General features: G+C 41.4%; 2 protein-coding genes across 8 annotated transcripts in view; one reads left to right on the top strand and one right to left on the bottom strand.

Moving 5' to 3' along the window:
• LOC117364217 overlaps window positions 1-26536 on the bottom strand; it is a 67675-nt gene that overhangs the window by 7857 nt on the left and 33282 nt on the right. The window lies entirely within an intron of this gene.
• Window positions 1805-26536, top strand: part of PRR5 (proline rich 5) — a 269323-nt gene continuing 244591 nt past the window's right edge. For 4 of the 7 annotated variants that reach the window (XM_033951445.1, XM_033951447.1, XM_033951446.1 and 1 more), the window contains exon 1: window positions 1811-2030. The gene's annotated coding sequence lies outside the window, so the exon portion shown is untranslated. Of the gene's footprint in view, window positions 2031-26536 lie in introns of all 7 variants that reach the window. The other 3 variants (XM_033951451.1, XM_033951450.1, XM_033951449.1) reach the window with 3 other exon arrangements.

Raw genomic sequence — 26536 nt, 5'->3', positions numbered from 1 at the left:
GGGAGATATGATTGAAGTCTACAAAATCCTGAGCGGAGTAGAACGGGTACAAGTAGATCAATTTTTCACTCTGTCAAAAATGACAAAGACTAGGGGACACTCGATGAAGTTACAGGGAAATACTTTTAAAATCAATAGAAGGAATTTTTTTTTTTCTCACTCAGAGAATAGTTAAGCTCTGGAACGCATTGCCAGAGGTTGTGGTAAGAGCGAATAGTGTAGCTGGTTTTAAGCAAGGTTTGGACAATTTCCTGAAGGAAAAGTCCATAGTCTATTATTGAGAAAGACTTGGGGGAAGCCACTGCTTGCCCTGAATCAGTAGCAGGAATGTTGCTACTCCTTGGGTTTTTGCCAGGTACTGGTGACATGGATTGACCACCAAGAGGACGGGCTACTGGGCTTGATGGGCTATTGGTCTGACCCAGTAAGGCTAGCCTTATGTTCTTATCATCACTTTATGGCAAATATGTGTCTATCAAACACGTTTTGGTCGCACGTTAGTGTCCTTGTATAATCAATCATTCTTCCCAGACTGGACTACTGTAATTCCATCTATCTAAGTCTAACCAAGAAAAATCTTCAAAGACTTCAGTGGATCCAGAACGCTGCGGCTAGGTTGATCTTCACAAAAAGCAAATTCGATCATGTTTCCCCGCTTCTGTCAAAACTTCACTGGCTTCCGGTGAATTCTAGGATTCATTTTAAATGTACCTGCCTAATTTTCAAGATCCTACTTGGCATTCTTCCTCCCCTAATCCCACTATTCTGGAATTCTTCCAGACCTGACACTACCAGATCCGCCCACATACTCAAAGTATCTTTCCCCTCGTTAAAAGGCGTCATGTATGTAGGTAAATTAGGAAAATCCCTTTTCTTCAAATTCACTGAGATTTGGAATAACCTCCCTGCTCCGCTGCTGAACTTAGGCTCATTCCAATTATTCCGAAAGCATCTGAAAACCTGGCTTTTCTCCAAAACGTAAAGCTATCTATTTAAAATGTAAAGCTAGCTATCCTCTTCATAACCTCTAATTTCTTATTATGTCCTTCTCTCATTTATTGAATTACCTGTAAACCGTGCCGAGCTCTATCTTTATGGAGATGATGCAGCTGTAAGGGCTGCCTCATAAAGTTGCATGTAGACTTTACGCACATTTCATTTGCATAAGAACTTAAGAATAGCCTTACTGGGTCAGACTAATGGTCCATCAAGCCCAGTAGTCTGTTCTCACGGTGGCCAATCCAGGTCACTAGTACCATGCAATTTCCTTTCATCATCCACCGCTATTAAACGTTCGGTAAGTTAGACGCTAGCTTTGAACATCTGCCCTCGAGTTCCTCCAGTCTGTTCTGACTTTTCAGTCACCTGTCTCGCTGTTTATCTTGCTAGGGCTCTTCTGTACCCCCTCCCCCCTATTTTTTTTAAATTGTGGGTAGTGCAAACGTTTTTCCTCCTCAAAAAGAAAGAAAGGAAAAAAATAAATTAAATCAGAAACAGGATGATCGACTGTAGAAGCCAGTCCTCTCCTCTTGAAATATCTCAAGCACAATTCAACTTCAAAGCTGACCCAGTTTATAAATCAGAAAGGATAAAAAGTTATAGTTGAGTTAACATTGACATCCCTCGGTAAGCAGCTCGTTTGACGATTAGGATCACAAGCCAAACCGCAAAAAAATAAATAAAAAATAAATAAATAAAAGTCGAAGTCTCTCTGCTTCCCATCTGCACATTGACATGGGTGAGGGGCGGATGCTGGTCTGAAGTCTCCCTCTGCGCAGACAGCAGCAGCCGCCGCTGCACCTTTTCAAGGAGGGGGCGGAGGCGCCCATACACGGCTGCTGCAGCACTAGGAGGAGGGGGGGAGCCATCGCGAGCGGAGATGGCAGGGGGAAAAGCGAGGTTTTGCAGGCGATCGGAGGCAGGGCCAGGGCGGGGGCGCTCGTTCCGCCGCTGATTTGGGGGGGAGCTCTTCCTTCGCTCCGGAGCCTGAGGTGACGAACGGCGGCAGCCGCTGGCGAGCACCGGCAGTGGTAAGTCTCTTCCTTCCTGGGCTCGGCGTCTCTCGTCGCCTGCGTCTTGCCCTCTGATAGCCGTGAGCTCTCGCCTTTCACTCCCTCCTGTTTTCCAGGTCGGTGTCGAGCACTGTAAATGGCACCTAACGCCGAGATGCTCTGCTTAGAGCCGGGCCAGGGTATAATGGAAACCCTTCAGTCAACTTTAATGCTCTCAGCCCGCCCCGAAGCTTTTCATAATGAAACGAAATGATCATACCTAGAAAAATCCAAGTTTCAAGTATGGGCTGATGGGTCTTTGAGTTTGGGTGGCTGTCAAGATCCATTGTTTGCAGCTGCTCTTTGGCGCCCCCCCCCCCCCGAGAAGCTGCAGCCCAGACTTACCTAATGGTTGGACTGACCCCTAATTCTTGTTTAGCTCCAAATTAATTACAAAAGGTATACCTGCAAGTCAGTCAACAGTGGGAATTATTTTCTTAATTAAATGTCAGTGAACCATGGCTCTTGGATGTTTGTGAGGGGCTGGAGAACCTTGTGCCACAGCTGTCCACTTATTGGCCATTTTAAGGGTTTATATTGAACAAAATATATAATGCTTACATAACAATTTCACTTTCAGTATTGTGCATTTAGCAAGTTTGGGGTCCTTTACTGCATGCTAATAGACATTAACCTGCTTTATGGCACCAGGCCCCACAGGAATAGAATAGTGCATGCAGAATGTAGGGTGCATCAATTCTGTGAGTGCACCAGTGGTGATTCACCCCACCCCCCTAAAGGCCCTGAGGGCACTGCTCTGAATTTGATTGGTTGAGCAGGCAACAGGCAGATGCCACTCAGCCAATCAAATTCAGATCAGTACTGTCAGGGCCTTCAGGGGCTTTGGAGAATCCCCAGCCCAAGAGCCCTGCTTTTTTTTAAATGCAGTTTGACTGGTTGAGCAGGCTGCCTACTCAACAAATCAAACTGCATCAAATAAATAAATAAATAAAGCAGGGCTGTAGAGCTGGGGATTCACTGAATCCCGTGGAAGCTCTCTCCGCACGCCAGTGGAGTGCATGCTAAGCTTTAGTAAAAGGGCCCCTTTATTTGCTGGGTAGGAAGACTTGACTGCGGAGAGTGATACATCATGGCTTCTCAATCTTTTTGTTCTTGGTGACACTTTTTTTTTTTTAAGAAATTAAAAAGCATTCCGACACTCCAAGAGTTTGGGAGATGAGGGAACTTTGTAATTATTGCTTTCACTATTTGATCCTATGCAAACCACTTCAGCGGGCTACCAAGAGAGATTATATCAGATAACTAAACTAAATGCTGCCTGTGAGTGTGACCGGTCAAAAGTAGTATTCTGGATTTTGAAAATACAAATGGAAGTAATCTGTCGTTTTCTGGCTCTCTCTATGAAATACCAAGTGTAAGATGTTCGGTCTATGTGATTTGGCCTGGAAACTAAGTGATTTCTTTTTTTGTTTGTAAGACATACCAGATAAACATACAAAACTCATATGCACACAAGCACATTGGAAAGAACTCCATGAGCCTTGCTTTGCATTCTTTCTCTCCTTATAGTTTTGGTTTTTTTAAAAATAATTTTGATAAACTGTCCTAAAATGATACAGGATCATCTGAGTAACTTGCAACTTAACCTTGCTCTCATCTCTGCTGCTAAATCTACATAAATATATATTAAAGAGAGCTACTTTAGGTCCCATATATTCATTATTATTGCACATGGCACATAACACTGATTTATCTGGTATTACCAGAGAATTGAAGCTTCACCCAGAAGCTTTATGGGTCCTTTTACTAAGCAAAAACAAGAGAATTGACCCAATGATCTCCACAGACAAATCCAAGAAGAAACAAAAAACAAAATGGAGAAATGATGTTCCTGAGATGGACTTTATTAATATTAAAATAATATTAAAACTTGGCAAACCACATAAAAACCTCTTGGACGCAGCCGCTGAAAAGCTTTGGACCCTGGACCCAACACTGTCCGTGTTTCGACAGAATGTCTTCTTCAGGGGTCTCTATGAAGTCCTACGGTAAAGATACGTGGATAAAAATGCCAGTCGATCATCGGGTTTTTTGAGCCCATGTCCTGCACACAGCTTCTACAGAACAGTTTATTTCCGACTGGCATTTTCATCCACGTATCTTTACCGTAGGACTTCATAGGGACTCCTGAAGAAGACATTCTGTCGAAACACCGTCCGTGTTGGGTCAAGGGTCCAAAGCTTTTCAGTGGACTGCGTCCAAGAGGTTTTTATGTGGTTTGCCAAGATTTAATATTAATAAAGCCCATCTCAGGAACATCATTTCTCCACTTTGTTTTTTGTTTCTCTTTTTACTAAACTACATTAGACAATGGGCTAAGGGTGCTGTAACTTTCCTATGCACCAAGCCCGTTGTTAATGATGCCCTTAAACAAGGTTTTTTCCTTTTTGCTGGTCTCGCACTGATTTTTCCATTAGCATGCGAGATCTGCAAAAAAATGGATGTGAGGACACGTATAGCCTCCTAAGTGCTCCCGCATTAGTTCTGTATTGACCAGCGCACACTAATCAGAACGCACCACCTGGTTAACACAATCATGCCCATGGCATGCCTCATTCCCCCAAATATTTTTAAAAATTCATCCATGAGAAAGACAAAATTGTATTTCTATTGTTTATTTATTTATTGTTTGCCTTATACAAAGCGAATCACAGATTAACATACATAATAAATTTCAACATAGCAACAGCAAAATAGATCAAACAATAAAATACTACGCATAAAACAATGACCCGTACAGCAAAACCCAAAAATCAGGCGCACTGCGCCAATCCAGCATTGCACCTTCAACCATACGTCATAGCAATATTTTGAAATTTCATTAGATCCCTTTGTTGTCGTATATAGTGCGGAAGCTTGTTCCGTGCCTCAGGACCAACACAGGAAAACACTCCCGCCCTCATTCCGGCAAAACACTTTAAATTAGTTTTCAGTAAGCATTTTCCTATACGTTAAGCCCACATTAGGGCTTAATGTACTTTAGTAAAGCTTGCATTATTATTACTTTTATTGCCACTACCATTTGCATAGGGCAGTGTCTTGCAAACTTTTCCATTAACACACAGAGACAATATATTTTTTTCAGTTGTCGCACCGCAATTATGGAATTCCCTTCCAATACACATAAGAGAGGAACGTCTTATTGATAGGTTTAAAAGCAAGTTAAAATGTTTTCTTTTTAAAGATGCTTTTGACTGCTAGCTTTTTATAGTTGAGACGCACCTTTTATTTCCAGCCATGATCTTAATTTTCCATCTTTTTACCCCTCCCTATTGTTATATCCCTTATCTCTGTCTCATTTACTATCATTTATTGTTTTTCTTCCCCTGTTTCCCTTTTGGTCCTGTTTATGTTAAGTGTTCTGTCTATGTTATTTATACTGAACCCTTGTATTTGTAGTTGTATTATTATAATTTTTAGATTTGTTCATCGCTTTGTATCACGATTAAGCGATTCATCAAATTTTAAATAAAACTTGCAACTTAAACCTAGTGTCCCCGGCTTGAGACACCCGGAAGCGCGCCAACGTTAGCGCATGCGCAAAGGCCCTTCAAACAGGCCTTGAGCCAAGAGAGGGACCTGCGCTGGAGAGAAGGGCTGTCAGAGAGAAGAGATGCCGGTGTCGGGAGATTGCTTACAGGACGTGCCTCTCTTCGTGGGAGGCACGTCCTGTAGACAGCCATTCGGCGCCGGCACTTCTCTTCTTCCCCAGTGTACCGTGGAACACCTGAAATCACAGGAGGCATACTGGTGTGCCGCGGCACACAGTTTGCGATACACTGGGATAGGGTGTATGACTGAATAACATAAAAAATGGTCTGTGCTCATAACAGCATACAATTGAGTTAAGACAGACAGACAGACCAGGCACACAACAGAAAACAAACAAAAGACATAAGAACATACGCATTGCCATACTGGGTCAAATTGAAGTTCCATTAAGCCCAGTATCCGCTTTCTAACAGTTGCCAATCCAGGTCGCAAGTACCTGGCAAGATTCTGAAAGAGTAAAAAAAAATTATATTCTGCTTATCCCAGGAATATGCAGTGAATTTTCCCAAGGCTATCTTAATACAGTTATTCATCAACTTACGACTGTTTGACTTTATGACCAAATCCAACCACGGCAGCCACATTGTCTCCCTCCCTCCAGAACCAGTGTTGGCCTCTCCCAGGGTCTTCTTTAGACTCTGGTGATCCAGCGGGGTAAGTTGGGACAGGAGTGATCCTCTTACGCTCTTGCTCATGCAGTCTCACCGAAAAAAATGGCTGCCATGAGTTCCTGTGGCAACATCACAAAACTGTCGCAAAGTTTGGCGGCCCTGTGAGGTTGCTGTGGGAACTCATGGCTACCATTTTTCAGCTTACAACCAAACTGGGTTCCTTCAGAATTGTATGTGGTCATTAGTCGATGACTATCTGCAATGGCTTATGGATTTTTCTTGTAGGAACGTGTCCAAACCTTTTTCAAACCCTGCTAAGCCAACTTCTTTTATCACATTCTCTGGCAACAAATTGCAGAGTTTAATTACACATTAAATGAAAAAAATATTTTCCCTAATTTTTTAAAAATGCATTACTTAGTAGATTCATCCAGATTCTGAATTAAAATGGCAAGGCTAGTCTAGCTAACTATACTATACAGGTATATCCTGCAATTTTTCATCAAGGATTCGGTATGGCTAACAAAGACTTTGTATAGCGTTTAACAGTAGGAACAGTGAATGAGGTGAGAGAGATCAGTAGAGATGGATATATTGGCTAGAGTCATCTTATCTTATAAGAAGAAGAGATATGTTTGAAATGTCTTCCAGAAGTGGAAGTAAGAGGAGATCTGTCATAGAGATGTTGGGAGTTTACTCCAAATGAATGGAGCTTGAAATTTGAAGATGGACTTATTGAGGAGATGGAAAAGGAATCTTGAACTGTTGCATTGGTCTTGAGTTGAGAAAGGAGGGCATAACCTTGAAGATTGTGGTGAGCCCATAGGAGTTTTCACCATAAATAGCTTTGTGGATCATGCACGCCATCTTGAACCTTATTCTTTTCTTTATTGGTGGCCAATGTAGCTCTTTTAGAAGACAGCCTTCCTGTTGCTTAGCTCTATTCCTCTCACTGTTTGTTTTAAGACAGGTCTTGTTTTTGTATAGCATATATTCCTTACCAGGCCTAGCTGCTATTTTTTTCTGAGGTTGTTTCATAGTTATGAAAGGTACAATAGCAGTTAGATAATCAAAGATAAAGCCACAGATGTTTAACAGTGAGCAGCATAGCATATTCTTACTATTCTTAAATCTATGATAGCTAGAATGGAGAGACTGGAATTTCCAGGCACTTCAAAGTTGTTTTTTTCAGCCACAAGAATAAAATATAATTTGGGAAATAGGAAATCATTTTGTCAGATAGTTTTGTTTGATAATTAAATTAGGAAGAAATTTTGGGTGGTTATAGCAAGGTGAACAGACTGTACAGATGGACTCGATGAATGTGAATAAGGTAAACTTGGGGAAGTGCTAGACTATAATTATGCTGGCAGAGGCTCTCCTTTGGATGATAATTGGAATTGGTCCCCAGGGTGGGGTTCTAGAAAGAGACTGGGTTTGGAATTCTCCCATGGCATTCCAAGCATGGTGTGTAAAATCCTCATTCACAAGTCTGAAAAAAAGAGGTAGCCTGTAGCAAGGCAGGAAGGGAATGTAGAAGAAACAGTTGTGGGAAGCAAGCTAACAGAAACTTCATGCAGAAAGAATGAGTAAAGTTTGGGGTTTTTTTCTTCCCACTTAGTGATCCAACAGGCTTAGGTGAGCAAGTGAGCTTGGCTGTCTCAGTGCTAAGGGCTCCTTGGAGACTGGATTGGCTGCTGGTCTGATATATGGAAAATTGCTGAGCTGTAACTATTTGTCTAAACTTTGTATAACTTTGGAAACTCTTCTGTAAGAGGTATCTTATTTGGAGATCTGCCCATGCATATCCGAACTGGGACAGCTGCTTCTGAAGGATTGCCAAGTCATATGGGTTTAGGACTTTTATGTTTAAAGATATAGTTTGTCTTTAAATAAAAATGCTGATTGCAGTATGTTGTAGAAACTGTCTGTGTGAATGTTATCTCCTGGAGCCATTCAACTTAACAGCAACTAAATTGGTGTGTGCATGCTAAAGTTACAGATAAAGCATTTTTTCTACTACACTTATATGTCTAGCCCCAAATCGATCCCCCCCCTCAAAAAAAAAAAAGTTGCTTATATGACTTGCTCTGCAATTCTTTGTCTACATTACTTACAACTTTGGTCTCTAGAAGTCTCATATACACGTTCACTGGGGCATGCATGAGCAGTTTTACTGATAGTCAACTGAACAATTCCTCACTGTACTTAGCACAAAACTGCATTTTGATCCTTTTCAGTTCTATAGAAAACAGGCCTAGCAGAACCCCAAACTTCTTTTGTATCAATGTGTTTCAAGTAGTTAACGAGTCAGGAATCCAATAGTCCTTACAGGAAGAGGCCTGCTGGTTAATAAACACAAATGAATACATTTGTCAGAAAGAAAACAACCCTTAAAAGTGAATCAGTAACTGTGGTCATGCTAAATATAGTTTTAACCAGTGAAATAAATGTCAGCTGCATGGTTGGCCAGTTTTTTTGGAACCAGAATTAATAGATTAGTTTTGGAGGAAACAATAGAAGCTTATGATTGAATCAATGTGAGTACCATATGTTGAGTGTCAGAATATATTTAGTGCAATGAATTGTCTTAAGACAGTGTTCTTCAACCACCGGTCCGTGGACTGGTGCCGGTCCACAGAAATTTCCTGCCGGTCCACAGGGCCGGCACGTGCATCAGGCCCAAAACAGTGTTCTTCAACCGCCGGTCCACGGTGCAATCGATGCGGCGTTATCGTCGAGCCAGCTCCCTCTTCCTCACTGATTCAGTGCACAAAGCCACGAGCAGTGGCTCCTACGCGCGTCCTGTGCCTGAACCTGAAGCCTTCTCGCTGACGTCGCAACGTCAGAGGGAAGGCTTCCAGATGAGGCGTGGGACACGCAAGGAGCCGCTGGCCGCAGCTTTGTGCACTGCATCAGTGAGGAAGAGGAAGCCGGCCTGAAGATAACACCGGGGGCGGCATAAAATGGCTAGGCGGGAGCAGGCCAGAAGGTAAGGCATAGCATGGAGGGAGGGAGACAACAAAGGTAGGGGGGGAGTGATTTTATTTTTGAATTTAGTGATTGAATTATGTCAAGTTTGAGAATTTACATCTGCTGTCAGTGTGCTTTGTGTAGTTTAATTTTGTGGTTAACCATTATGTGTTGTTAATAAGATTATATTGTGTATCTGTGAAAAATGAATGGAAAAAATAGTGTTACAATTAGTACTATTATGGGGGCGGGGTCTGGCCTACGACTTAGCCCAGTGTTCTTCAGCCGTTGGTCCACGGACCAATGCCGGTCCACAGAATAATTATTTTATTTCTGCCGGTCCATAGGTGTAAAAGGTTGAAAAACACTGGTCTAAGAGGAGCGAAAAAGGATTGTTTTGGATATATTTATGGCTCCTTTTACTAAGCTGCGCTAGCGATTTTAGCGCATGCTGCAGATTAGCACATGCTAAGCCCGTGCTACGTGCCAAAAACTAACGCCAGCTCAATGGTGGCATTAGCGTTGAGCGCATGTGGAAATTTAGCACGCTCGCTAAAACCGCTAGCGCAGCCTAGTAAAAGGCGCCCTCAAATTAGTGAAACTGAACATAGCGATATGAACAAAGTAAACATTTTTAGCTCATTAGAGCTTTTCCCCCCCATTTTGAACTTTTTGTCAATTCACTTTGCACATTCGTTTTAATAAAAAATTTCTAATGTGCGTTAAGCCGATTAACATGCGATAAAATGTCCCTATCAACAGTCCCCCTCTTTTACTAAGGTGCGCTAGCCGATTTAGCACGCACTAAATGCTAACGCGCCCATTATATTTTATGGATGCGTTAGCGTTTAGCGCACGCTAAATCGGCTTGCACGCCTTAGTAAAAGGACCCCAGTATGCAGGTGGAGCATCTCCATGTATAAATGGAGCATTTCATGTGTCGATCACATGCACATGCAAAAAGCGATTTTAGAAAGCTTCTATTTCCACATGAATATTACATTACATTACAGTACATTTATAGCCCGCAAAACCTTCCAGATTGATGCAGGTAAGCAAGAGACTGTACAAATCAGCGAATTACAAAATTTGTGACTTAATCATTAATTTTCCCCAAATCTTACAAACAAAGATGTTTTCAATAGTTTTCGGAAGTGTAGATACCCGTACTATTCAGAGATTTCAAGGATTTTGGTTAAGGCAGGACTTGTTTTGGCCAGGGCTTTATTTCTCCTTCCAAAGTGAAACCAAATTACTATTGCAGCTCTACTACTTAATTGACAGCATTTACACACGTAGGGTTGTTAAATCACTGCTTCTGTGTGGAGGTGCCAGGCTTATGAGGTTCATTTTATTCATGTGTATATTTCCAAAATGGCTGCTTCCTCTTTGTGTGCTGGCAAATTCATGTGCATGCTTGCAGGTATTTTAGAAAAGGCTTTGTGTTGGCAGAGTCTTTTCTGAAATACCACTGGATTTGAGCATGGTGTCTTAATTCTGATTTCTGATCCCTGTGACCTCAGACAAGTCCTTTTTTTAACCCCACTCTGTAAGTCGCCTTGAGCCTGAATAGGTATGAGTGACACACAAATGGAAGACTAGATTAGTACAAAAATAGATTAGGAGCCCATTAGGGACAGAGAAGGTACCTGCATAGAATATGTAAACCACTCCAGTTGTACCACAGAAAGGTGGTATATCAAGTCTATGACCTTATACCTTTAGCTGTACCTATGTAAAATGAGCTTACTAGAGGGAGTGGAATGCATGAAAAAGATCTGCAAATCGACCGTCCTAGGATTTAAAAGCAAACTAGATGCACATCTCCTTATGAGGGGCATAGAAGGATATGGGTGACTACAAATTATCAAAATGTATATGAAATGTATTGAAAGTAATGTTTAGTAGCAGGGAATCATTCATACCACATTAACAGAAACTCTTAACATCACACCATCAATATAACAAATTATAAAACAACGGAGAAAAATAAACCTCAATTGTGAGAGGCCGGGACTACACAAGTACCCGAGCCAACTCACATCATCACTGATTTATAAAAAAACTCCGTGTACGTTTAAATAAATAGTTTAAATAAAACGTTTAAATAAAACGTTTAAATAAACAGTTAATATTTTTCAATGATTTTTTCAAAGATTTTTCAGGGTGAGCAATGTAAGCAGAGTTCAATATATTAGAACATATTCATAGCATGAACAGGATCCCAAACTGACTACAAAAAAGTCGAGGGCTACAGCTCAACTTAACGGGTATAAGCAATTGATGAGGCATGGAGTTTGGAACAAAAGTAAGAGGAAAAAACATCCACTCATCTGAAAATACGGAGTGACTCAGAAGATTCTCAGTTCCTTATCCCGACAGAAAAGTCTTTCTGTTTCGCCTAGAAGGCTACTTCAGGGAAAAAATCCAATGTCCAAATATCTCCCGCTTCTTCCAACGCCACAATTGTAAAGCTGGCTCCTCTCAAAATGGTTCTGGGACTGCGAGATGCGCCCGGCTCGAACAAAAAGACGAACGAACCGGGCGACTTGACGTCATCACAAAAACGTGATGCGTGATAGGCTAAACCTCAGCTACTAACACACCAAATTAGATTGCAAGTCCAATGTCTCATAGGACAATGCAAAGTTCAAAATTAGCGATCTTAAATTTCATGTAATATTGCAAAAGTCAGAAGAAAGGTTGCCATTCATAAACAGTGTTAAGACCACGAGGCTCTAAAGTTTGTAAACGATTGATCCATTGTTGCTCTTTCTGCCATAGCACTCTCCTAATGTCTCCTCTCCTTAGAGATACAGCCAACTTCTCAATCACCCAACATTTCAGATTCTCGAACCTATGTTCGTGTTGGACACAGTGGGCCACTATAGGAGCCGTCAACTTACGAGTGTTTAAACAGCTTTTGTGCTCCGTCAATCTCACTGTTAAAGTGCGTGAGGTTTGGCCTACATAAAGCAGGTCACATGGACACTGAAGAATATATATAATATTCGTTGATTGACAAGTAGAGGTATGACGTAAACTATAATTCTTGCCGTCACTCGGATTATTAAAGCTAGAGGCAGTAACCATAATGTTGCAATTAGAGCAATGGCCGCATGGGCTGTGTCCCAGTACATTATCCATACTTTCTTGATCAAAACGTTCTTTAGATGTATGACATAACCAGTCACTTAAATTCCTATTCCTTGATTGAGAGAAAATGAATTTCTTATTTTCAAAGCAAGGAAGCGTTTTGAGTAATGGAAGATGTCTTTTATATCTTTTAATGATTTGCTGAGACATTCGAGTTTGTTTTATTACGCATGGAATCAACTCTTCTTCTACTTGAGGTCTTCTATATTCCAATAAAGTATCTCTCGGATTGTGCAAGGCTCATTTTTTTTGCTTTTTTAACCACTGCATATGGATAATCCCTGGATAATAACCTTTGTTCTAAAATTTTGGATTCTTGAATGAATTTATCTTTAGTATTACATATTCGTCGGTATCTTAGAAACTGAGCAAAAGGGATACTCGTTTTTAAGTGAACAAATTTCAACAGTGTGTTTCTATCAGTGTCTTTATGATAGATAGAAGTTTCAAAACCGCAATCTTTCTTCTGAATTAAGACATCTAGAAAACTGATCTTGTCCATGCTGTGTGACATTGTAAATTTAATAGATCGATGACACTGATTTATTAATATCTCAAATTCCAGAAGTTGTTGCAGGGTGCCCGACCATATCACAAAAATATCGTCAATAAAACGCCACCATTTAATTATGTATTGAAACTCAGATAGTGTATAGATAAATGATTCCTCAAACCATGACATGTAAAGATTGGCTATTGTGGGTGCAAATGAAGCACCCATTGCTATCCCCGAAAGTTGTTTATAGAATTCTCCATTAAAGATGAAATAGTTATTTTTCAAAGCAATAGCACTCAGTTCTTTTAGAAAATGCGTATAGTTGCTATCACTATCAGGTTGAGAATTCCATAAGGTCTCAAGTACAGAAAGAGCTTCATCCTGCGGGATGTTTGTATATAACGAACAGACATCGAATGTAGCTAGTATACAGTTCATGGGAGTTTCCAGTTTCAGATCATTTAGCATCTTTAAAAATTGGGTAGTGTCCTGTATATAAGATTTAATATCTTTCAAAAAACCTTGAAGTTTTTTGTCAATATATTTACTTGTTCTTTCTAACAATGAATCACGGGCCGATACAATGGGGCGACCAGGAGGTCGCTGGATGTTCTTATGAACCTTCGGTAGAAGGTAAAATATGGGAACTTTGAAATGTTGAGGGGTGAGAAAACTAAACTCTTTTTTTGTTAAAAAACTTTGTTTCACTGCCTCATAACTAATCTTCGCGATTGATGCAAAAATTTCTAAAGAGGGATCATGTTGTAATCTCAAATATGTTTCCTCATTTAGCAATTGAGCATTAGCTTCTGCAATGTAAAGATCTAAGCCCCAAACAACAACGGCACCCCCTTTGTCCGCCCGTCTGATGACAATTGTAGGATCTCTACTTAGATGCTGTAAGGCGATCCATTCTGTGGACGACGGATTATAGGACCTCCTGGTCGCCCCATTGTATCGGCCCGTGATTCATTGTTAGAAAGAACAAGTAAATATATTGACAAAAAACTTCAAGGTTTTTTGAAAGATATTAAATCTTATATACAGGACACTACCCAATTTTTAAAGATGCTAAATGATCTGAAACTGGAAACTCCCATGAACTGTATACTAGCTACATTCGATGTCTGTTCGTTATATACAAACATCCCGCATGAGGAAGCTCTTTCTGTACTTGAGACCTTATGGAATTCTCAACCTGATAGTGATAGCAACTATACGCATTTTCTAAAAGAACTGAGTGCTATTGCTTTGAAAAATAACTATTTCATCTTTAATGGAGAATTCTATAAACAACTTTCGGGGATAGCAATGGGTGCTTCATTTGCACCCACAATAGCCAATCTTTACATGTCATGGTTTGAGGAATCATTTATCTATACACTATCTGAGTTTCAATACATAATTAAATGGTGGCGTTTTATTGACGATATTTTTGTGATATGGTCGGGCACCCTGCAACAACTTCTGGAATTTGAGATATTAATAAATCAGTGTCATCGATCTATTAAATTTACAATGTCACACAGCATGGACAAGATCAGTTTTCTAGATGTCTTAATTCAGAAGAAAGATTGCGGTTTTGAAACTTCTATCTATTGTAAAGACACTGATAGAAACACCCTGTTGAAATTTGATAGTATGCATCCTGTTCACTTAAAAATGAGTATCCTTTTTGCTCAGTTTCTAAGATACCGACGAATATGTAATACTAAAGATAAATTCATTCAAGAATCCAAAATTTTAGAACAAAGGTTATTATCCAGGGATTATCCATATGCAGTGGTTAAAAAAGCAAAAAAAATGAGCCTTGCACAATCCGAGAGATACTTTATTGGAATATAGAAGACCTCAAGTAGAAGAAGAGTTGATTCCATGCGTAATAAAACAAACTCGAATGTCTCAGCAAATCATTAAAAGATATAAAAGACATCTTCCATTACTCAAAACGCTTCCTTGCTTTGAAAATAAGAAATTCATTTTCTCTCAATCAAGGAATAGGAATTTAAGTGACTGGTTATGTCATACATCTAAAGAACGTTTTGATCAAGAAAGTATGGATAATGTACTGGGACACAGCCCATGTGGCCATTGCTCTAATTGCAACATTATGGTTACTGCCTCTAGCTTTAATAATCCGAGTGACGGCAAGAATTATAGTTTACGTCATACCTCTACTTGTCAATCAACGAACATTATATATATTCTTCAGTGTCCATGTGATCTGCTTTATGTAGGCCAAACCTCACGCACTTTAACAGTGAGATTGACGGAGCACAAAAGCTGTTTAAACACTCGTAAGTTGACGGCTCCTATAGTGGCCCACTGTGTCCAACACGAACATAGGTTCGAGAATCTGAAATGTTGGGTGATTGAGAAGTTGGCTGTATCTCTAAGGAGAGGAGACATTAGGAGAGTGCTATGGCAGAAAGAGCAACAATGGATCAATCGTTTACAAACTTTAGAGCCTCGTGGTCTTAACACTGTTTATGAATGGCAACCTTTCTTCTGACTTTTGCAATATTACATGAAATTTAAGATCGCTAATTTTGAACTTTGCATTGTCCTATGAGACATTGGACTTGCAATCTAATTTGGTGTGTTAGTAGCTGAGGTTTAGCCTATCACGCATCACGTTTTTGTGATGACGTCAAGTCGCCCAGTTCGTTCGTCTTTTTGTTCGAGCCGGGCGCATCTCGCAATCCCAGAACCATTTTGAGAGGAGCCAGCTTTACAATTGTGGCGTCGGAAGAAGCGGGAGATATTTGGACATTGGATTTTTTCCCTGAAGTAGCCTTCTAGGCGAAACAGAAAGACTTTTCTGTCGGGATAAGGAACTGAGAATCTTCTGAGTCACTCCGTATTTTCAGATGAGTGGATGTTTTTTTCTCTTACTTTTGTTCCAAACTCCATGCCTCATCAATTGCTTATACCCGTTAAGTTGAGCTGTAGCCCTCGACTTTTTTGTAGTCAGTTTGGGATCCTGTTCATGCTATGAATATGTTCTAATATATTGAACTCTGCTTACATTGCTCACCCTGAAAAATCTTTGAAAAAATCATTGAAAAATATTAACTGTGCATGAATGAAAACTATTTATTTAAACGTACACGGAGTTTTTTTATAAATCAGTGATGATGTGAGTTGGCTCGGGTACTTGTGTAGTCCCGGCCTCTCACAATTGAGGTTTATTTTTCTCCGTTGTTTTATAATTTGTTATATTGATGGTGTGATGTTAAGAGTTTCTGTTAATGTGGTATGAATGATTCCCTGCTACTAAACATTATTTTCAATACGTTTCATATACATTTTGATATATACGATTGAATTCCCTTATACATTTAGTTTGACTACAAATTATGCCAGGTGTACACCTGGGAGGGCCTCCGCGTGTGCGGATCGCCGGACTTGATGGACCGTAGGTCTGATCCGGAGATGGCACTTCTTATGTTCTTATGTCTGATGCAGGGATGTCAAACTCAATCACATTAAGGGGCCGAAATCCAAAACACAGGCTAAGTCATGGGCCAGACCCCGCCCCATAATAATACTAATTATAACACAATTTTTTCCATTCACTTTTCATATATACACACACAATATAATCTTATTAACACATAATGGTAATGGTTAACCACAAAATTAAACTACACAAAACACACTGTATGCTTCTCAACATTCATTCCTACCAGAACTAGAACCAGAACATGCAAATACGGGACCAAGAGCTAAAAGTACTAAGATTCAAGATTCTGCATGCAGTACAACCCCCAGAGAAAAAGAAACAAATGTATTTCTTCCTGAGCAGTGCAAAAGATAGACAGCAGATTAAAATGCTCAAAATTGACACAATTCAAACACTAACTTGAAAATAAAATCATTCCTTCTTACCTTTGTTGTCTCCCTCCCTCCATGCTGTTCCTCCCTCCGGCAGGTATCTAACATTCTAGCCGGCTCCAAGCTGGCCGTTTTATGCGGCCCGCAGTCCGATGCCCCCTGGTGTCATCTTGTGGCCGGCTCCCTCCTCCTCACAGTCATAGTGTGCATGGAGCCACGTGCAGCGGCTCCTCGTGCGTCCTGCACCTGAACCGGAAGCATTCTCTCTGACGTTGCAATGTCAAAGGGAATGCTTCTGGATGAGGTGTGGGACACGCGAGGAGCCACTGCATGCGGCTCCGTGCACATTATGGCTGTGAGGAGGAGGGAGCTGGCCACAAGGTAAAACTAGCGGCATTGGAAAACGGGCCGCATAAAATGACCAGGCAGGCCGGATTTGCCCCACGGGCCTTCAGTTTGACACATGTGGTCTAATGTCTGGCAACTAAAATTCAATGCAATGAAGTGCAGAGTGATGCATTTGGGGAGCAGAAATCTGAGAGGTGAGAGGCTAATATGCACTGAAGAGGAGAGGGACCTTGGAGTGATAGTGTCTGAGGATCTGAAGGTGCAGAAACAGTGTGACAAGGCAGTGGCTGTAGCCAGAACGATGCTAGGCTGTATAGAGAGAGGCATAACTAGTAGAAGAAAGGAGGTGTTGATGCCTCTGTACAGGTCATTGGTGAGGCCCCACTTGGAGTATTGTGTTCAGTTTTGGAGACCATATCTGGCGAAGGATATAATAAGACTTGAAGTGGTCCAGCGAAAGGCAACAAAGATGGTAGGAGGTTTGAGCCAAAAGACATATAAGAAGAGACTGGAAGACCTGAATATATATACTCTGTCTAGAGCAGAGTTTCTCAACATGCAGTACGTATGCAAGTCGCTTGTTGGGGGTACGCAGCACTGCGTACCCCCAACTCCCCAACCTCCGCTCCTTCCTCCTTAATCACCGGCCACTGCCAGGGAACCCATGCCCTCCGCCGAAGCACCACCGCCCAGTGGATTCCATGCCGTCCTTCCTGCATTCCCCTTCCTGCGTCCACCAAAACCGCCCCGTAAAGGCTTCCCTCTGATGTCAGAGCTGACATCGGAGGGAAGCCTTCTGGGCCAGCAGAAGATCCCAGTTACCAGTGTGAGCAGCACATATGAATCAATGTTCACCGCCAGTGACCACTAGAAGAGAAAACAATGTTTAACAGGTATGGAGTGGGCAGAGTTGAGAGACAAGGGGCAATGCTGGATTGCTGGCTGGGTAAGAGAGAAGAGGGAGGAAAAGAGAAATGTTGGTCCTTGGGGTGGAGGGAGGCACACCAAATATCAAGCATATGCATTATTTTTTTGTTTGTTTGTTTCTGTATATATGCACTTGTGTTTATCTTTGATGCATCAGATCTGGAGGTGAGAGCGGAGGCACAGTTTGAATGGAATAGTTCCCAAACATTTGATTGACTTAAAAATTATAATCAAATCAAATCAAATGTCATAATATATCTAACTATTAGATATCCTACCATACCATATAGTTTTTTATACCCTGCAAGTTTCATCAAGGATTCATTGCGGTTTACAAAAGATTTTCAGAGATTCATTGAAGTGTTTAGTTTATAAATGAGTATAGATCAGGCGCATTGTGAAGAGAAGAGAGATGTCTTTAACAACTTCCTGAAGTGCTAGTAAGAAAAGAGTTGACTCAAATAGTCTGCTAGGTTGTTCCAGACTTTGGGACCTTGAAATTCAAAGGTAGATTCAATAATTTTTTCCGATGGACTTGCTTAGGTTAAGGAAAGATCAGTTTAAAACATTGTGCTATTATCGAATTGTGGAAGGAGTGCGTGATCTTAATGTCTGTTGTTAGACCATTAGAGTTTTCTCCATATAAGACCTTATAGACCAGGGGTCTCAAAGTCCCACCTTGAGGGCCGCAATCCAGTCGGGTTTTCAGGATTTCCTCAATGAATATGCATGAGATCTATGTGCATGCACTGCTTTCAATGCATATTCATTGGGGAAATCCTGAAAACCTATTTGGATTGTGGCCCTCAAGGAGGGACTTTGAGATCCCTGTTATAAACCGTACAAGCAATTCTTTTTTTCACTGGCAACCAATGTAATTCTAACAGCAGTGAGCTAGCTCTCTCAAATTTACTTAGGCGGTAAATTTGGCTGCGGTATTCTGGAGTAGTTGTGTATTCTGTTGTGTTCTTTCTCTCTGATACCATAGTACAAGAAGTTACAATAATCCAAATATGGGAGCAGAACTGCCTACGCAACTGTTCTGAAGCAGGTATGGCTTAAGACAGATCTTATCGCTCTCGATTGTCTAAGTCTGAAGAAAAAAAAGTTAACCAGTGAGTTAGTCTGGTCTCTAAGGGTTAGTTGGGAGTCCAGGATAATGCCAAGAACTTTAGAAGTTCTTTTGATTTTTAAGTTTCTCTTTTGTATCCAACATCAGATCCTTGTATGGAAGTGAATTGTAATCAACGTACCAAAACAACTTTGTCTTTAATTTCTTAAGTTTAAGAAAGTTCTTCTGTAACCAGGTACTTAGATCTTCAATAAGTATTGTAGTGTCTCACGGAAGGAGTTTTTGGCTACACAAAGAAGGAAGATGTCATCTGTGTAAGAAAATGTGTGCACCTAGGGAAGGCAGAAACTCATGCCCAAGGCTCTTAGATGCACATTAATAAGGAAAGTGACAAGGGAGGGCCTTGTGGTACGCCTTGGAAGGCATTCCAACTCTGGGATTTCCTATTACCTTTTCTTACATTATATGTTCTATTTCCCAAGAATTCTGCAAACCATTTTAGCATCACATCATTTAATCCTAACTCATTTAGCCTTAGAAGTAATAGGAAGCGGTCAACTGTAACAAAAGCGGCTGAGATGTCAAACTGCAGCAAAACAGTTTGTTTACCTTTGCGTAGGTAGGATTTTGCTTTTGAAGTTAATTTTAACAGTAAGGATTCTGTACTGTGCATAGTACTGAAGCCATATTGTGAGTTGTGAAATGCATCGGTACAATTTAAGTCTGATAATTGAGCGTTAATGCAGAATTCTAACAGTTTTGCAGGCTATGGTGTTCCGGTGTTCTGGTTTAAATTTTTGTACTTTAGATAAATCTAGTCCCGGGGCCTTAGGTATGGGAGTCAGTGCAATGGATGATACTGTTTTTTTAATATATGCCCTTTGCTAAGCATACATGAACAAGTTCTGTCAACCATAATGAAAAACTAGAAGGAATATGCTCCAGCATGTTGGCTGGACAGATATCTAAGCATCAACATTTTTTTTTATCATCTTTTTAGCAGATCAGAGACTTCTTCTAGTATGATAACAGAGAATTCCCTCCTGCATCTATCAGCTGCAATTCCTTCTCTACTATTGTCATTTGCCTTATCTATTACAACATAGTCTTCCAGGATGTGTGTAAATGACTCTCTTCCTATCCTAATTTTTTTCTGAAAGTAACGGGCCAGATTTTCTTCATCAGGCTGTTGCAAAGCAGAATCAGCTATTATATCTCTGGTAGAAATCAATGAGTTGAATATCTTGAAAAGACACTTGGAGGAATTTTTTGACTGATCAGGTTTTGGTAGTATGATTTCTTAGCTTCGGTTACTGCCAACTTATATTGTCTTATTCCTCTTCTCCAGTTGATGTAATGTTCATTTTTATGATGTTTCCTCCAGAGACTCTTCAACCTTCTTATTTCTGTTCTTAAGGCTAGCAATAGTTCTGAAAACCAAGGATTATATTTTTCTTTTAAACTAAACTAAAACTTAGTTTTATAGACCGAGTCATCAACCAAAAGGAGCTCGACTCCGTTAATAGATACGAAAACATAATACAGAGAAACCAAAGAATGAAATACAAATTAAAATGGTTAGTTTTCAAAATGCTTAGCAAACAAGACAGTTTAGTAATTTTGATTGGGGCAATCCTGCTTATGCTAAGGTCCTGTCTACGTCTTTACCTATAGGTTCAAACCAATCCCTGATTTCATTCCAAAATTCCTCTGTTGGTATCTTGTTGTGTGTTTCTATTTGTATTGCTTCTTTGGTTGTTGATATATGTGTTTTGGGTATTTTTAGATAAAAATTTTAAAGGTAAGACCAGATCACTGTTTCCCATTTTATATAGTCTACCAGGGGAAAATTTAATCCTGTAGTTGTAGCAGAGATGAAGTCTGGCCTCCATTATGAGTTGGATTGTGAGAGAAGAGAACAAAATTTAATTGTATTAAAAATTTTTTTAGAGATGGAGACTTTAGGATCCTCATGTACTTCCAAGTGTAAATTTAGGTCCCCAAGAATTATCAGATTGGTGAAGTTTGTGTTCCAGTGGGAAATCAGGTTAAAGAGCCAGTCCTCCACCATGTTCCAATTGCCTAGTGGTCTATAAGTCAAAAGTATACCACAGAAGGCAGCATGTTTACTTCACTCATGCTTCTGGTGGCCTGAAGAATGAAAGAGGGCTGCAGCGATGGATCTCACCATCCTCAGATCCACCATCTCTCCTTTTCTCAACTACCCTTTCATCCAGCATCTCTCCCTCCTTCCCCATCACCCCAGGGTCCACCCTTTCTCTTCTCAACTACCCTCCTATCCAATATATCTATCACCCCTCCCTCCACACCATCTCTCTCCATCTCATGTTTTCAAACCCATTATTTCTTCGCCTTTCCCTTCCCCTTCACCTCCCCCACTCCCATACCCTCAGTCCAGCAGGTGAGAATCTAAAGATAGAGAATACATCCAAAGTCCTGGAAGTCACACTAGACTCAAGCTTAACCTTCAACACATACATCACCACTAGTGAAAAAAATTATTCTTTACAATGAGACAACTGAGGCCAATTAGACCAGTCCTGACTGAGACTAGCTTCAGGATAGTATCACAATCTGTTCTAATACTATACCTGGACTATTGCAGCTCACTATATAGTGGCATTGCAGTGCATATTTATATATGATTGTTTCTGTATGTGTGTCTGTGTGTGTATATATGTCTGTGTGAGTTCAATCTCAGCCTGCTCCTTGTGACTCTAGGCAAGTCAATTGATTCACCTTTGAACCAGGTACCACAGTTAGATTGTGAGCCTGCCAGGGCAGATTGGGAAAATACATACCTGATTACTATTCAACGTATTATAAACTGCTTGGGTAAATCTCTTCATGAAAAGGTGGTTAATCCTGTAAATCCCAATGCATAAATAGTGTGTATGCATATATGTGTTGGTTCTATGTATGTCTGTGACTGGGAGAGGAGGGGGCATTTTGAAAGGAGCAGTTCCTTAACTACTGTGCATCAGTTTTATATCTTGCAGCTTCTGGAACTGGCTTTTGCGGTTCACAGTCATTCATGCGTGGGGCAAAGCCGCGCCGACATTTGAGCCCAGACAATTGCACGCAAGACTCCAACACACCACCGGAAAAGTTAATTTTAAAGAGCTCCAACAGGGGGTGTGAGGGGGGAACCCCTCAGTTTACTTAAAAGTGTTTGTGCTGCCGTTGGGGGGGGGGGGTTGGTGGGATGGAACCCCCCATTACTGTATAGAGGAAAATTAACTTTTTCCCAATTTTTTTAGGAAAAAAGTTTTCTGTATAATGGGGGGTTGCACCCCCCGCCCCCCAATGACAGCCAATGGCAGTGCGAACAGTATGAAGTTAAGTGGGGGGGGGTTCCCCCCCACACCCCCCATTGCAGCTCTTTAAAATTAACTTTTACAGCGGTGCACTGGAGTCTTGCGCCCAATTGTCTGGGCTGAAATGTCGGTGCGGCTTTGTCCGGCGCGCTTTTGTCTCTTCACCGGCTTTTACATAGAAATGCATTGGGCCATTTTGAGGGGATTTTATTTATGGTTTATATATTTATATCCCGCCCTTACCCAGATTTCAGTGTACAATGATACCCAGATCTTGTTCTTGGGTGCTGACTCTTAAGGTGGCCCCTAGCTTAAGGTAACTATGATTTGGATTGTTCTTCCTGATTGCATTTGTCAACCTTAAATTTCATCTGACCTTTAGATTCCTAGTCTTCCAATTTCCGAAGGTCTTCCTGCAATTTTTCACAGTCCTCATGAATTTTTGACAGCTTTGATTAGTTTTGTGTCTCTGAGAGCTAGGAGCTCTTTGAATCGCGCACACACAAATAACATCTCGCCAACTGGAAGATGATCATACATGTGACACTCCGTGTAAAAGACTGCTTTATTTAGTGTTTGATTCTTAGCAAGTAATGAAATGTAATAAACATTCCTCCTGTTATCCTAATCTATATATATAAAATCGGAGGTATGTATGTATGTATGTGTGTGTGTATGTGCCGCGATCACGCAAAAACGGCTTGACCGATTTGAACGAAACTTGGTATGCAGATCCCTCACTACCTGGGGTGATATGTTCTGGGGGTCTCGCGGCCCACCTGCACACGTGGACGGAACTACAAACAGAAAATCAGATTTCACCCATTCATGTCAATGGAAAAAATGTAAAAAGCTGCCAACACAAAAATCCGATTTGAACAAACCTTGGTATGCTGATCCCTCACTACCTGGTGTGATATGTTCTGGGGGTCTCGCGGCCCACCTGCACACGTGGGCGGAGCTACAAACAGAACATCAGATTTCACCCATTCATGTCAATGGAAAAAATGTAAAAAGCTGCCATTCTCTCAGTAATTCAAAAACGGCTTGACCGATTTGAACAAACCTTGGTATGCTGATCCCTCACTACCTGGGGTGATATGTTCTGGGAGTCTCGCGGCCCACCTGCACACGTGGGCGGAGCTACAAACAGAACATCAGATTTCACCCATTCATGTCAATGGAAAAAATGTAAAAAGCTGCCATTCTCTCAGTAATTCAAAAACGGCTTGACCGATTTGAACGAAACTTGGTATGCAGATCCCTCACTACCTGGGGTGATATGTTCTGGGGGTCTCGCGGCCCACCTGCACACGTGGGCGGAGCTACAAACAGAACATCAGATTTCACCCATTCATGTTAATGGAAAAAATGTAAAAAGCTGCCATTCTCACAGTAATTCAAAAACGGCTTGACCGATTTGAACGAACCTTGGTATGCAGATCCCTCACTACCTGGAATGATATGTTCTGGGGGTCTCGTGGCCCACCTGCACACGTGGGCGGAGCTACAAACAGAAAATCAGATTTCACCCATTCATGTCAGTAGTATAATGGGTACACCTCATGTCAAACTGATTGACAGGTGAGATAAGATAAGGATCGACCAATCAGCGTTCACTTCCGGGTTAAGCCCCGCCCATTGTCCCGCCTTAGTCTCCGCCCATAGCCCCACCCCCACCCATGGCCACGCCCTAGTCTCCGCCCATGGCCACGCCCCTCCCATAGGAATGAATGGTGGTAGCCCCGCCCATGGCCACACCCCCCACCCATGGCCCCACCCCACCCTTCACCTAAGCCCCACCCCTCCCATAGGAATGAATGGTGGTAGCCCCGCCCATGGCCACACCCCCTGCCCATGGCCCCACCCCTCAAGCCCCGCCCCCACCCCTGTCCCCACCCCTCAAGCCACGCCCCCACCCATGACCCCGCCCCCTCAAGCCCCGCCCCCGGAAATGCACTTTTGATGACATCACCGGAAATGGGGGCGTGTTTAACCCCGAAAATACGCTTTCTGATGACATCACCGGAAATGGGAGTGCCTGCCCCCTACCGGAAATGCGCTTTTCTGATGACATAGGCGGAAATTGGGTAAATGACGCGGCGGAAATGCGCTTTTCTGAACACGTAGGCGGAAGTAGGGTAAATGACGCGGCGGAAATGCGCTTTTCTGAACACGTAGGCGGAAGTAGGGAAACAGACTCGGTCAAAACACCCACCCAGAAAAGAAGCGTCTTTATTTTAACAGTTTTTAGTTAAAAGACAGGGTTTAAGAGCTCACAGATAGAGCAGAGCACAAAACAAAAGGCATTCACAAAATCTTTCCTGCTTTTTAAAACAGAGTAGGTGCAGAAACAAACGAGAAAAAAAAAAAAAAAGTTGCATTTGCTTTTAACACCCTTTTCAGTAGGAATTCTGAGCTAATGGTTAATGGGTCAGCTCCCCTATTGTCATGGTAACAGCTGATAAGACCCTTGCAACACCCCTCCCCCTGATAAAACCAAGGGGAGAGATGCGGAAGTGTGTTTAAACATGTCTGAACTTGTCCCGGCCCCTACTGTTGTCTTAACAATCTGAAAAAAAAACAAAACACAAGGCAAAAGTCTTTATTGAAGCAAATTTATTATGATCCACATGCGGCAGGAAGCTATGGAGGCATTAACCCTCTACTTCAAGCGGCTAAAAAGAGTGATATAACAGTTCGGAGAAAAGACGTGGTGGATTGGGTCACCGGTCAAAACGCATACAATTTACACAGACCGGCTAGAACCCATTTTAAAAGAAATAAAACAACAGACAGTGGCAAAGTGACTTAGTCAACATGTCAGCCTTTGCCCCCTTATAACAACGGTTACAAATACATCTTAACGGTAATAGATAACCTGTCAAAATATGCACGGGTCGTTTCTTTAAAAACAAAAACCGGTCGTGAAGTTACCGAAGCCTTTGAAACAATATTTAATTTAGGGCGTACATCTGAAAAACTTCAAACAGACAAGGGTAAAGAATTTTGTGACCCATAATGATGTTAAAGCAGCTGTAGTGGAAAGATTTAACAGGACTTTAAAATCCATAATACCTTTACTTACCAAGACGTCCTACAGGCTATGGTGTACATCCGTATGGGCACGCGTTTCCGGTTGCCGCGCGGCGGCACACGTACGGCACAAAGGAAACATAAGTTTAACCCCCACCCTGACAGGTAACACCCCCGGAAATACGCTTTCTGGTGACATCACAGGAAAAGGGAGTGCCTGCCCCGACAGGAAATGCGCTTTTCTGATGACATAGGCGGAAATTGGGTAAATGGAGCGACGGATATGCGCTTTTCTGAACACGTAGGCGGAAACAGACTTAGTCAAAACCCCCCCCCCCCCACCCGGAAATGAAGTGGGGTTTAAGAGCTCACAGATAGAGCAGAGCAGAAAACAAAAGGCATTCACAAAATATTTCCTGCTTTTTAAAACAGAGTAGGGGCAGAAACAAACGAGAAAAGTTGCATTAGCTTTTAACATCCTTTTCAGTAGGATTTCAATGTCTGTCACGAAGGCTCGTAGATTGAGTTACTTTCTTAAAGATCGTGATGTAGAAAAAGAGGGTTACCCAAAGACCGAAAAACTGTACGAATCAGACAAAGAAAATATGGATCCCTTTAACACGCAGGTAACTGAAAAAAGGCCTACCAAGAGGCCTCGTAACTTTCTTAAAGACTGTAATGCGGAGAAAGAGGGTTACTCACCGTCTGAAAAACCGATTGACTTGACGGCAGATACCGGGGAGCATACGCACGAATTAACAGATTCTGAAATACAAGAGTTTCCAGATGCTCAAAAGCTATATGATTCAGACATAGAAAATGAAGATGTAGGCTATGAACTACCAGAGGATAATGCTTCAGATATTGAATTTTATGAAGCCGCTGCTGAAGCCGAAGCAACAGACATGTTGGAAAAGCCAGGATCTTTCACGGTAAGAGAGAGAGAGAGAGACACACACGCACTTTTTATTACCAGTGGTCGTTGAAGGGGGTTTATGAAGCTGTATGTGTTCATGTGTTTTAAAAAGGAAAATTTATTTCTGTATGTTTGTTTTTTTTTTGTAGGGAAGTGGCGGATCTTCACGATCACAGAAACCTGTGGACAAGGTGTACAAGCC

This window comes from Geotrypetes seraphini, chromosome 7 (genome assembly GCF_902459505.1).
Source record: "Geotrypetes seraphini chromosome 7, aGeoSer1.1, whole genome shotgun sequence".
Taxonomy (NCBI): Eukaryota; Metazoa; Chordata; class Amphibia; order Gymnophiona; family Dermophiidae; genus Geotrypetes; species Geotrypetes seraphini.
This window is presented reverse-complemented; position numbering and strand designations above follow the sequence as displayed.